Here is a 14,529-nt window from a genome sequence, read left to right as displayed (position 1 = left end):
GAATGAGTTAACTACCCCTGTGTAGCTTAGGAAATGTACAAAGCCTCACACTCACAGGCACAATGCTTCCTGGACTTTATTAACACAAACACCCTTGAACAGAAAATACTGGATCTGGTACTCATCAACATAGCAGAGTGTTGCACCCCACTCCATGTCACATACGTACTAGTGAGGTCAGACCACAAAGCTGTCTCATTTGAAGTAAAAATTAATGCAGAAAATCCAGCTAAGCCAGTAACAGTTAGAAACTATTCAAAGGCAAACTACACCTTATTAGGTGACAGTTTGTCAAAATTGAAGGCTCCCCCCAACCCCAAGACAAAAGCTACCTATGCTGAATTATTTAGAGTCGCTATACAAATGTGAATGGCTGCATATAGGCTGCCATACCCACCAGAACTAAACCCCAAACAAACAATAAAAAAATTCCACTGATGGAAACATCACCTACACAGGGTATATAATAAAAGAAGAAAACTCATGACCAAAATCAAGAAAAGCAACTCCTTTAAAGACAAGGACTTTCTTATACAAGTACATAAGAAACTAAAGGGTCTAATTAAGTCCAATAAGGTAAACTATGAGGCCAGGATAGCCTTGCAGGCTAAGGACAAGCAGGAGGCTTTCAACAGACGATGTCCAGAACCTTGGAAGTAACACACAACAGTGTGCTTACCTGGTGGTGAATGATATCACCTACACTGATCATAACATACCAAATCTATTGGCTGATAAATTCAGCTCAGACTTCAGCCCCCCCTCCCTCCTCTCAACTCCACCAGGTGAAATCTCCTCCAACATACTTCCTCCAGCTAGCAGCAGTGATCAGATGCTGGCAACACTCGCTAAAACCAAGAATACAACCTCCCTCAGTCCCAGCAACATCCTCAGTTGCCTCCTGAAGTCTAAAACATGATCTATCAGGGACACTTGAGGCACTCTTATAATACAGACTTAAAGCAGGCTACGTTTCAAGTGAATGGAGGACTGCAACAGTTATTCCTGTCAACAAGGGCAAGACCATACACCAACCCAGGGAACTAAAGACTCATTGGTCTAACAAGCCTAATATGCAAAGCCATGGAATGAATTGTCATTTAAATGATAAACAAGGACAACAACCTACAAATGCTTGATGCATTCTAATTTGGCTATAAGGGAAGGTCATGCCTACTTAACCTGGTAGATTTCTTTTAGAAGGTCACCATGGCAATGAATGAGGGAAAACAGTGCATACTGTGTATCTTGACATAGCTAAGAAATTTGATACAAAACCCCACTCAGTATCTCTGAGCTAGGTGTAAACTCCTACATAACTCACTGGATTGCCTGCTGGCTCACAGAATTCATGGCATGCATACTCAGTCCTGCAATGATTACCTAAAGGCTCTGTCTCTGTATTCAATCTCCTACAGGCTGCTGAGAGAGGATCTTTGCCTGGTGTAAAGAATTTCTTCAGACCCAGCCCTGATGGATCTGTTTCACATGTGCAAAACAAACAGCATCAGAAACATTAGATCCAGGGATATGAACTTCACTTTTGACATGCAGAACTTGCTGGAGAGACAGATATGTGTCACAAAGGATCCACACACTGTTGAATAGACTCCCTGTCCATGTAAAACTGAGTTCATCCTTGAACCTGTTCAAACAAAATCTAGCTAACTGGATGGGAAATTGTAAATTTACCTCTGGTCTGGCCCCCATGTCCATTATAGACAGAGGCAGTCAATAAGTAAAGTATTATCCTAAGTAACTGTCCCCCAACAAATCCTTTGCTATCTGTCTAATAACATCTCACCCTCAGAATGATACATGGAACCCAAATGGTTTGGGGTGCACTGCTTGGCTTGTAGGAGCCTTAGTAGTTGTTGGCCTAGTAACAACCTATAAACCTACGAACTGCACAATGTGGCTGGGCTAATATATGCCTTTGGGCAGATAGCCCAGTACCTACCTATGAACCTATAAAAGGGGTCTAGATAAACTTGACTCTCTGTTTTATTGAATGCAGAAGATAAAATATATGTCAAGAAAGTGTAGGGAAAATGAGTCTACTAACCAGACAGTGTAAGAGAAGTAGATAGGGGGAAAGGTCTGCTGTTTATGATAGAGCAAGTATGATACCTGCTAATTTCAGAAAGGAGTAGCCAATGTCATTTTGATGGATTTGGGGGTTAATGCGAAAGAGACTAGGGGGAATGTAGAAGTTAGGGATGACAGTGAATTACTGGTTAGGGGTGCTGGGCATTAACAGAACTTTTTTATTTGGAATGAGGCACTTTAATTGTTGTGTACCCTGTTTAAAAAGTTAATTTCTGGTGTAATATATAGCCTAAGGGAGAATATGGCTAGAAAATGGGAGAAAGCAGTAAAGAAAAGAAGTGAGATAGTGAAGTTGTCTGCTAGACATGTCACTGGGGAGGCACTAGAATGGCTCTCCTGGATGGGAAGCCAGAGATACCTGGCACTTTTTCTCAGTCAGGAGGACCGCATGTAGGGGATTTCTTCTTCTCAAAGGTGTGGCAGACATAGCTCTAGTGACTAGGTGGCATAGGACAAGGGGAATAGGGAGTGATGAGGAAAGAAACACAGAAAATAATGAGGATAATGAACTTGATAAAATGAGAGACTCATTGTGGACATGAAAGAAAAAGTAGGTGTGGCAATGCTATAGGAATAAGAAAAAAAAAAGAGTTTGAAATAAGCTGTGTTAAATAAAGATGGAAGGAAGTAGAGATCATGGTGAGGGGAAAGAAGGACAAGAAGTAATAGAAGTGGGAAGGGGATGTGGAGGAAAGAGTGGGAGATATGTTGGTGGTTGAAAGAAGAGAAATACTGCTTGGAGTGTATTATGATTGAGTGAAGACTGGAAATGAGTGGTAAAAGATTACCTGACAGAGATAAAGAAAGGCAGGAAGTAGTTAGGATACTTCTGGTACAATTTTAATATAGTAGTAATATAGGCTATTTGGGACATATGAATTTCATACCATGATCTACAAAGCATTGAGATAGGGACTGAAGGTATTGGGTTTGTTAGACATAAAGAAGAAAAAGAATGAACATTAAGACATTAAGTTAAACTTATTTCTTAAAGGAATAAAAAGTTTTTTTTTTTTGGGGGGGTTGATGAATGACAGAGAAATGGGGAATACAGGGTATGGAGAAAGGGAGCATTTGGATAACAGTCTGATAATGGTTCATTTATAGGGTGAGCTACAACAGCTCAGCATTCCTGCTTGGAATGACCCCCTAGTCCTAGAGTGGCAAGCCAGCAGAGTGACCCGGTGTCATTCTGATGGCTTGCTGCACTAGGGATTGGGGGCTCCCCCTGGCAGGGATGATGTACAACTGTGGCCTGTGACCTTGGTAGTATGTTCTGGCAAACTGTCTTGCCAGTGGAAGGTACATGCATCATGTTTGCTGTATGTGACACTACACTGCCATTGTGTGTTCATCATTGCCCATATATTTTGATTAGATATTAACACTTCACCTTTGCTGACATGTACTGTTCCTACCACTGTCTAGGAAGTTTATGTGGCTGCCACATGCTCCTGTTCCATCGTATCCTCTTTCAACTATGGTGCTGATGCACATTCTGTGCTGTGTGCATGTGTGTGCACATATGCTTGTTTGTGTGCACATATGCGTGTGTGTGTGTGTGTGTGTGTGTGTGTGTGTGTGTGTGTGTGTGTGTGTGTGTACAATCTGGCTCTAGAGGTCTCAGGTGGTTGCCTAATCTGTTTCCATAAATTAATATTACATTGCATACAACTTACTAAGAACATTTTGCAGGTTGTGTCAGGGTTATACTGGAGTCCCTCACCAAAGATATCAAGGCAATGCAAGTGGGCTTTGAGCAGTGTTTGCACATGTGCAGTATTATAGTGGAATTTGACCATGATCTGTGGATTCTATATTGGTGTTATTAGCCAGGGTCTGTTGGGTTTCCAGAATCACCTAGAACACAGTATCAGCATATGGGATTATTACTAAATCTGAACATACTATATTGGTATATTTATATATTAACACACACACACACACACACACACACTACTTGGAAGTTCATAGAAAGGTAGCCTTTCCTGTTTACAAATATTTGTTATTGTGGGCCAGGTAATGCATTTGTTCCTACATGTATGAAATCTCTCTCACCCAATACTTCAGAAAGACAAATGGTGTCTACATGTTAATCATGGTCATGAGTCTCTCCTTTGGTGTGGTAGGGCACCATGTATATTCATCCACATGTATAAGCATTATGTTGAAGAACTTGTTCAGTATTCCAGAGGTAAGGGCTTCAGAAATGCCCATCAGGTCTACTGTCGATGCCTGATGGGTCTGTGTAGCTATAATAGAAAGAGATATACTTATTTTGGTCTACATAGATACAGGAACGCCATGCATTCCTATAGATTCTGCATGAGAATGATGGTTATCATCCAGGCCTTGTACAATATCTTGATCTACTCAGAACTAATTAATAATCTTGTCAGCAAAGTTGTTTTTACCCTGATCTCACTCCCAGTTGACCATCATCTGCTCAGCATTGGCCCCTGTCACCCCTGACATCCACACCTGGTACAACCTCAGAGGTGGGGCCACCGAGACAGAAGTGAAGTGGAATGGGAGAGTGCTTTTGCTGGCCAGTATCCTCCAAAGAAGTTAGATGAGGTGAAGAGTAAAACTGTAAGGTAGAGTGAATCTGGAAACTGGCAGCATGACTTGCACAATGCTTTTTCTCCAAAGCCTTGCCCCCAGTGTGCTAACTTCACCTCGAGTGATGAGTAGACAATGAGTAGTGACACCCTAGGTTTACCCCACCTAATTCCTAGGTGACCATGCCTACGTGACTCTCCTGAGTGCCAATTCTTTTGATTTTGTAACCCCTAGCCTTCAACAGAGCTTTGCAAATGAGCAGGCTGTGCTAGCACTATGCCCTCAGGGTAGGCACACCCTTTTTCCCTGCCAGTTCCATCAGACATTGGAGCAAATAATCAAACTCGGGTTTTCTAGGTCATAGTCAGGATTTTATCCCTCTTTGCCCCTGGGCTGGGCTAGTCAGTAAAACTGAGGCACATTACCTTCTGGCAGTAGTTTTCCTGTGATGCCAATTATGACATGACACATGTGGATCGAAGTTGGCAGTGCTACTGCACAACTGATACTGCTTATCAGAGTATTTTTTGCCTTCTCCAACTGCAATATTTTTGCTTTTTTATATTTAGGTGTGCATTGGTGTGCTGCCCCCAACACACACTATTCACTATGAAGCATGACAACATTTGCATATCATTATTGCCTCGTTTCCTAACCCAATTTCATGTGTTTGTCATTATGTAATCATCTGCATGTGGCTTCTGCAATGCACTTTTGCTCCCTGTACCTTAGGGGCATGTAGGACTGTTAATCACTATTGGGCTTTGTGTGTCCATTTCCCATGCATCTGTTCACTGTATAGTAATCAGCTTGTCCATGAATTCCAGCCCATGAATGACTCTTTAAAAAGCATATAGGAAAGTAATTGAATATTCATAAATAAACAAGTAACACAGTGGCATAGCAATCAAAGATCACAGAATACCTACCACAAACCATTGGTTCCTGGAAGACTATATTCATCTTGAAAGCAGAGTTCCTGTGCATTCTGTAAGAGCATACTCATTAGGAGACTTACCTGTACTCCTCTGAGGTGAATATACTCCTTAGTGCTTGCAGAATCTCACTTCTGAAGTCCTGGTACAGATACATACTTAAAACTAAATCAATATGTTGGCATCTGCAAGGTAACATGAATTGCTATGTATGCACAATGAAGAGTAAGCTGTATGGGTTGGAGGTATTAAACAGTATTTGCAAAAAGTTATGAAAAACAAGACATGCACAATAGTTATATTAATGCAAGAACTGTGTGATGTGTCATATTTGGAGCAAAGTATGCAAGCAGGGGGTACTATTGCAAATAAATGACTAACGCATGATGGATATGTGCAGAAATTCTGACATTAATGTTTGATGAAGCAGTTATGAATATTAGAAACATGTTCATAACAGCATTAATATTTGATATGCAACATTAATGCATATAATTTTGCCACTACTAGTTACCATCTAATACGCACAGCTTTATAGTTCAATATTACTGGTAATGTGACAGTATTAAATGCATACATTGCATATCTTGCACAATATCAGAAAATAAACGTACAATACCCACTTTTGCAATGCATTGTTAGAAAGCTCTTGGACAGACGAATAATTCTCCCACTGATACCTTGAATCTATCTTTAACGCTTGCAGAGCTATAACACTTTGTTTGATGTTAATACTAATAATTTTTGCTATGAAGAATGTCATTTTTGTTTCATAAATCAACAATATAAGGTAAACAGAGAGAACTTTGATATTAACACCAGTGTACAGCACATTGTCTACCGAAGAACTTTCTTAGTTCATATTTTTATAACACACAATGTTTATAGCATATTTGAAATCATAGCAGGTGTATTTTCAATAGATCACATTTGGGAAAATCTCCAGGAAATAAGTGGTTTTCAGGAAAGAGAAGGATTAGTTAGCCTCCTGCTACTTAAAAAAGAATGAGCTAACAATCTAGTTCAGTAGCAAGAAAAGACTAAACCTGGACTAAACTGAAGTTTGAAATAAAAGAGTGAACTATCCAAAGAAACTGCTACGCTTGGTGCAATTGTTAACTAAGTACACTGCACAGTAAATAACTAATGTAAGCAAAGTGTTACAGTAGCATAAATAAAATAAACATACCCCCCCCAAAAAAAAAACATACAGAGGGTGTTCTGTGAAATAGAGTGGTGAGAGACAGTGATTCACACTGACTCTACAACACTAAAATCAGCTAAATAAATTAACAGAAACTACTTCAATCAAAGCTCAGAAATGGTCTTTTTGCAGGGGGGACACCCTCTGTATTCTCTCATACCCACAACTTATAAATACCAACTCTGAAGTCACACAACAGTGGAAAAAATGAATACTCCACTACCACCAGTGTAGTTTTGTTGAATTTACTTTGAACATCTCACCTTCACTAAAATTGCTCCTTGTAACTTTTAATCAAATATTTCTGTATTTGTACATTGTATGTGATACTCTGCTGTATTTTTCCACTGCTGTTTTTCCGTCAATTACTTGTTGGAGCTTTTCTCCCCAGGTCTCCGCTGAAAATGGGCTCCTGGCCAAGTCGGACACTACCTGGTAAACAACTTTAAATAAATAAATAAAAAAATTAGACACATTTCTAAGTGATATCACTCAGTGAGGGGCCAATTAAGAGACGTGTAAGATGGTAGCACTGCTGTGGAAAATAGCACAATACACATCACATGCAAATTGCTGTATAATGACATGAAAGTGAACATGGACTTGCTAGTCACAGCTACGTGGCATGAATAATTAAGCATAAAAATAGCTTGATAAGTTGTAATGAGCAGCAGCACAGTGACACAGCAGGCAGCATTGTCATCTTTCAGTAAGAAGTTTGATTCTTGGCTAGGGTGCCTTCTTTTTTGAGTATGCATTTCTTCCCTGTGTTTGCATGGGATTTTTCCAGGTGCTTCAGTTTCCTCCAACATTCCAGAGGCGTGCAGTAAGGGGACTGGATACACTAAATTGGCCATATGGTTGAGTGTGTATGCAAGTAAGTAATATGAAAGAACAACCATGGCAGGACTAGCAAGCTGGCTGTGAGAACCTTGGCTCTAGATGATTGCCACTGTGGAAGTAACACCACAACTCCAGTTGCAAAATGGGAAAAAAGGATTGTGGATGGATGGATGGATGGAAACTGTGATGATCAGGTTTTTGGTACACCATAATTTCTTGGTTTGCAAAATTATCACTTGCACAGTGACACTGAGTGGCATCTACTTTTGCCATTCAAAACATGTTAGTAGCTGCTTTGGGTGTTAATATCCATTATACTGAGTGCTACTACACTCTAAATCATAGAAGGATCCATCAGCAGTTAACATACCATTACCTCCTTGACCTAGATGTAGTTGACTGCTGTCATGTGGACTGAGATATCATATCATAGCTGGCTGACTGGTGCTGTCCTCACATGGGGATAATGGCAGGAATATCAAACTTTTAGAAAGCATTAACCATTCTTTCTATTTAGAACTTCTAGCATGCAATTAGGGGTGCACTGGCCTTTTCAAGCAAATTCTGCTGATGATACTAGATATTATGCTGATGCAGGTGAAGATAAATATGTGATTCCCACAGAGAGTAGAAGAGAGTACCACCACAATGAAGGCTTTCTTTGAAATACTGGATTTGCCTGATATCATGAGGGACCATGACTACATCAACATTATCACCAAGACTTTAACTAGCTTACAAGACATTTCATATATCAGCTAGAATGGTTATCACTCTGTCATCTGCCAGGTAATGTGCAAAGCACAAGATACTATATATAATGTGTCTGTGCACCATTCAGGCAGTTCTCATGATGATTTCCACATCTGGTACATGTGCACCTTGCACCACCATTTCCACAAGGTCATTTAGCTTGTAGATGTTCACATTACCAACCCCTGAGACTATGACAGTCCAGTAACATGATGATATGTAGCAAACTGTTCGTAATGGTGCTGTTATATATTACAGATGATGTCACATATGCCTTGTAGTCATGGCTGCTGATACCCAGTCACAGCTCCCTGACAGTGGCAGAGAAGGTGGACAACATCACACTGGTGCACATGTGAGAACTATTAAACATGTGTTCAGAGTGCTGGAGTATCAGTTTTGCTGCCTGGATATATCTGTTGGTGCACAGCTGTACACTGCTGAGATGTGCTGTAATTTGTTTGTTGTATTTGTCATGCTACAGAATGTGTTTCTGTGTAAAGAATTACAGTAGGGGTACCAGCAGTAGAGAAGGAACCAGATGAGGAATCAGAGGAAGATGTAGCTGTGCTGGGCTCCAATGGGATACAAAAAAACAGGCACAGCATGTCATTGCATTGGCAAAGAGGTGGCATCTGGTTCACAACTAGAGCCATGACAGAGCAAACACAGTGATGCATGCACTTGCATACCCAAGATATGCAATATACTGCATGAACTAACCAAGCTGTGCATCAGATAATTTCTAACCCACAAGAGTCAGATGGTAGGCAAGTTAGTAAGTTATAGTTATCATTTGCCTATATGGCAAAGGTTGTAGCTGAAAAGGATTTGTGGTCCAGCTTATCAATCAGGTTAACAAAACTAAATAATTACTTAATCAATTAATTAATGAAAAAAAATGTTATGTCAGTGCATATATGCTAATCAAGGCTGGCCTTACATATAGGCCAATTAGGCAACCACCTAGGGTGCTGTGCTTGGAGAGGTTCTCTTTCCAATTTAGTTATTTATTTTTAGAGGACAAAATTCATAGTTTCTTTGCTCTAAAAAATAAATAAAATGTAACACACTGCTACAACATAACACATTGGCTCAGCAGCATGGCAGGTGCCCCAGAGGAGCAGTGCTCCACTTGACTTGACCATTCAAGTCAAGCAGCATCATGATAGACATGAATTTTGAGGTCACAGAGCAAAGACCTTGCAACATCCAACTGGTAGGTACAAAGCCATGATGCTGACCAGACAGGGTTAGCATCAATATGATGCAACTTTGTAATTAAACTTGTAATGCTCTGATGTCTGGCTTTACTGGTAGGCTGTATCTTCATGAGACAGAAGCAGTGACATAAGTATTATTATATTATAGGGCGGCACAGTGGTGCAGCGGTTAACATTGTTGCCTCACAGCAAGAGGTTCTCTGGTTCGATTCTCGGCTGGGGTGCCTTCTGTGTGGAGTTTGCATGTTCTCCCTGTGTTTGCGTGGGTTTCCTCTGGGTACTCCGGTTTCCTCCCACATTCCAAAGACATGCATCTGGAGCATTTCTCCCTGGGCCTCCACTGAAAACAGGCTCTGTGAAACCTAGTCGGACTTTCCAAAAATAAGTATTATTATTATTTTTTCCGCAATGCTGGTAGTGACCAGCTAGATATTTTCTGGCAATATTTATGGCTTTGTGAGTTGTGTGGAGTAACTTTGAACACTGTAATGTTTGTTAACACATGCGTGCAGTGGGCAAGCAAAGGTAAAACATATTACATGGGCATCAAACTTCATGTTATTTATTATTTCATCTGTACATGTATACTATTTGGTTGTTTGATTCATTACAATACTGCAGTTGTCACTTTAAATACAGTTGTATAGTTGTTCAATTTGGGAATGATTTTGGCGGGTTTTTATGTATTTAATGGGTGCCATTAACACTTTTTCCTTGTTCTGAAGAAGCGTATGGTGATACGTGAAAGCGCTTAACCAGGATTGGCACTATGTTCTTTGTCTTATCGCTATAATAAAGCTGTGTTACAGAAGGAAATTTGGTGGATCGTGGTTTGTCCTGGGGATTTTGTTTTTGTATCCTGTGGTTGTTGTACCCTTGGACTTTTGCCTTCATCAAACTTCATGGTATAACTACTGATCCCAGCTGGGCACACCTCTCAACTGTCTCAGATTTTGGCTCAAAAATGTTCCCTGTCCATTCTTATCCCTAGTAAAACTGGTAACTTTGGGAGAAAGGGTGGTGGATGACATCTAATAGATAGACAATAATTAGAGCTATAGACTTATTTTGCTTCAGAAAATGCATGTTTTTTCACATTCTCTTATTTTGTCAGCTCATCATGTTAGTAGTACTAATATTTTAAAGAAGTGCATCTGATTATTTGGGGCTTGTCCTTGATTCTTGAAGTAAGAGGCTGAAAGCTATGGGGTTGGGGTTGGGTGGATAGAAGTAACTTGGACTCTTGTTGTTTGTTCAGTTTTAAGCAGTCACTGCTATCTGGCTTTGCAGGACTAGTGTGTACTTATAGGAAGTAAGATGGACTACTTGACACTTGATATGCACAGACAGAGTAGGTATAATTGCTGCGGCTGTCTCTGGAGGACAAAGACTAGACGCCTGCTGTTATCTGCTTATTATTTAGGCTTTGCAGGATTAGTGTGATTTAGATGAAGCAACTTGGAATATTTTAATGTTTGGCAACTGTTTGAGACAAATGTGAATCCAGTACATGGTCATCATCTTTTATCACAATTTGACTTCTGAATGGTACATAAATATGGCTATAACTACTTTGCCTGGATGAAAGTAACTTATCTTTTTGTCACTTTCTCAATTTACAGTCATTATTCAAAGGGATAAAATGCAGCTCAGAATATCCAGACCTTCAGAGCTTCTGAGTTGCTGGTAGACCCTATATACCAAGGCTGTATAAGTGGATTTGAACTTCCAGACACTCCCCTTTCTGTGGAATAGACTCCCGCTCCACGTCAAGCAGAGTACCTCATTAACTCTTTTTAAGCGCAACCTGGATAACTGGATGGGGAACAGAAAATACACCTCTGGGATTCCACCTGTGTCCTTGCTGGACAGGGTCATCTGGTGCTCACTTGTTGGAACATGGGCTAAATTCTTGGCTAGGCTTCTAAAGGCCTCAGGGCCAATAGTCTAATAACTTCCTATGATCCTATGAATAGCAAATATGATGTATTCATTTTTTTCAGTTTTGTCCAAGTGTGACATAAGGGGGCTACAGGCAAGGTAGCTGTTTTTTGTGGGTAGAAGTGAGAAAGCATGCTATATATACATATGGCAATGGTGACTTGAAATATATGATTGTAGGCATTTGTTCTTTAATTTTCTTCCCAGTTTAATGATAGATGAAATTACTTAGAAGACAACTACATTTTTTAGGTAGTGTAGGGAGGTGGGTACTATTTCCAGATATGATTTATGTGCCATCAAAGGCATTTGTCTACTATGTTTATTGTTCACTGTTATATGGTAAACTCTGAACATTAAACCTTGGATATAACTCATTTCTTCCTTGAAATAGAAAGTACAATTGAATTTCTTTCCTTATGCATGATTTTTCTTCAGGCCCAAAACCCCCCAGCTTAATTTAGTTATTACAGTGTAATCTTGGTTAATTTCAGTGCATTGAAAGGATTCATGGTTATTATTGTGCAGTCTTAGACAGCTAGAGTGTGTTGAAAGGATTCAGGGAAAACCAGGGTTGAAGAGTAAGACTGAATTTTTTCCCTTAATCATAATCTTTGTTTGAACGAAAAGGTTGTGTAAAAAAATTGTAAAATTCACCTCAGACTATCTAGAAACACCATTGCTTCTGGTGGCCATGTAGCCTCCAGACTACTGGCTAAATACAGATATTTCTACCACAGTCATTGTAGTCTTGGTCAGTTAGGACATATTGAAAGGATTCAGGGGAAAAACACAGTTGTAGAGCAATACTGACATTCCTTCCTTTAATCATGATTTCTGCTCAGGTCAGCATTGGATGAAAAAATTCTTTAAAAAAAGTAAATGCACCTCAGAGCATCTATACCTAGACTTAATGCAGTTAATTGTACCCCAGTTAGTAGTCTAGTCTTGGTCTTAGTCAGTTAGAGTGTATTATCAGGAATCATGGGAATCCAAAGCAGAAAAAGAACACAGAATCTCTTCCTCAGGGAGGTGTAGGGAGGGCTATGATATGGGCATCTCCCACAACGATCCCTGGTACAGACTGGAGATGTTGTGTGGCTAGTGAGGAGTGATCCAAAGAGGGGAAAAGGTGGGGCACGGCTGAACAGCTGTGGAGGAAGAATATATGCCTCATGTCCACATTGCAATCCTTCCCCCTCTGATGTAAGCATGGATAACAGTAGACAGGGGAGACGGTGTAAGTCATTAAAAAAAATCTGTTGGCAGATGGTATACAGCTGAGATTCTCCAGTATGTCCTTATGATCTGTAGAATTCCCATAAGTTGAAGTAAGGTGGGGGAGATCAAAACAAAAACATTCTGATTGCTGCAGTGTGATAAGAAATTTCATGAGAAATCTGCTAAAGTAAATAGAGAGTTCTGTAAAATGGTTAGTGGATTTGGCTTTGTTGGAATAAATATCTCTATCTTGAGTAGGATTATATTTCCAAAGGCATGTGACAGAACTGTAGCTAGGTCATCTAGTGCCCTGTGCATTTCTTCAAACTATCATCCCCTTCAACTTAAAGTTGAGGAGGAAGTAAATGACCCTTCTGCTCTGAAATGATAGCAATGCTGGTACTTCAAGAAGTGAAAGAATAAAACAACATATCAGCATCCTTCACCAACTGTCTAAAAAGAAAAAAAGTGACAAAAGAAAAAAAAATAATTTTGCTGACTTACTGTCCTGCTGTAAAAAATAGCTCACAAACCTTCGGGTAGTAAATGCAGCTGGGTCTAAAACAAGTGATTAAGTGCCAGGTGCTTGAAGATCACTGTTTCATAGCCAGTGACTCAAGCATCTTCATTATGGCTGTCCACCCACTCAAACTTGAATATATGTTCAGGTGAGGTGTGGCAGCTGTGCAGAGGGAGTGGAGCTGCCACATCTCGCCCACGTGAAGTAGCCAAGTTCGAGCAAGGTAAGTCCATAATCTATGTGGGGGGAGTAAGATGGGGCTGGCAGCATAGGTGAAGGATTTGTGCAGCAATCATGAATTGGATTTAAGTTTAAGGTGTGACAGTTTTAGGTTTAGAGAGTGGGAGAAGAGTTTAGGGTTAGGGAGCAATCAGGGACATTAGATTTAGGAAAGAGTGTTGGAGTTTTACATTTAGGGAGTGACTGGGGATTTTAGTGTTATGGAGGGAAGCATACGTCTCAACTCTACAGATTTTCACAGAATGCCCAGATTTTTGCCTCATATTTTTGGTCCATTTTTCATAAAAAAATGAGGTTTTTGGGCAAATCATTAAAGACTTGAAGTTAGAAAATAATGACAGGCATTTGAGTTTCAGACTTCATAACCTTCAGAAAATTCATGCTAATGCAAAACCTGTTATTCTATCAACTTTCTAAGTTTGTAAGAGCAATATTTAAAAATTGTCCATATTTTTGGTCCTTTGCCCCACTTTTTTCATGGCTTTTTCCAGATTGCTTGCTCTGAGAGGTTGAGAGGTATGGAGGGAAGTTCTATGGCCAAGGTTATGGATTGCTGGGAGTTTTAGGGTTAGTGTTAGTGTTCTAGTGTAATGGAGTTCAGCAGGTTTGGTAGGTGAGAGGGCTAACTAATTAATGAGGACCAGACTAGTAAGAGTTAGGGCACTTGACAATTAGAGCAAGTGGCAGTAGGCAAGTATATTATAAGGTAGTAGCTTATGAATACTTCTAGTAGACCAATGCATCCAATTATTATGTTTCTCTTGTTTTTTTGACAAACAACTTGTATTTAAAGCATGTGTGATCCAGTTCCTCTAGAAAAGCTTTTGTTTTCTTAAGGAAGGAGTGCTGTAATCCAGTAAAGGCTGTGAAATCCAAGAAATGAGTGCCTCTATCATTTATCTTGTCAAAGTGAAGAAAATACTGAAAACTGGAGACCTGATTTTCTTTAAAAGTGGTGGAATAACTAGAAACATTTCG

This window comes from Protopterus annectens, chromosome 4.part0 (genome assembly GCF_019279795.1).
Source record: "Protopterus annectens isolate FY-2018-M chromosome 4.part0, PAN1.0, whole genome shotgun sequence".
Lineage (NCBI taxonomy): Eukaryota > Metazoa > Chordata > Ceratodontiformes > Protopteridae > Protopterus > Protopterus annectens.
This window is presented reverse-complemented; position numbering follows the sequence as displayed.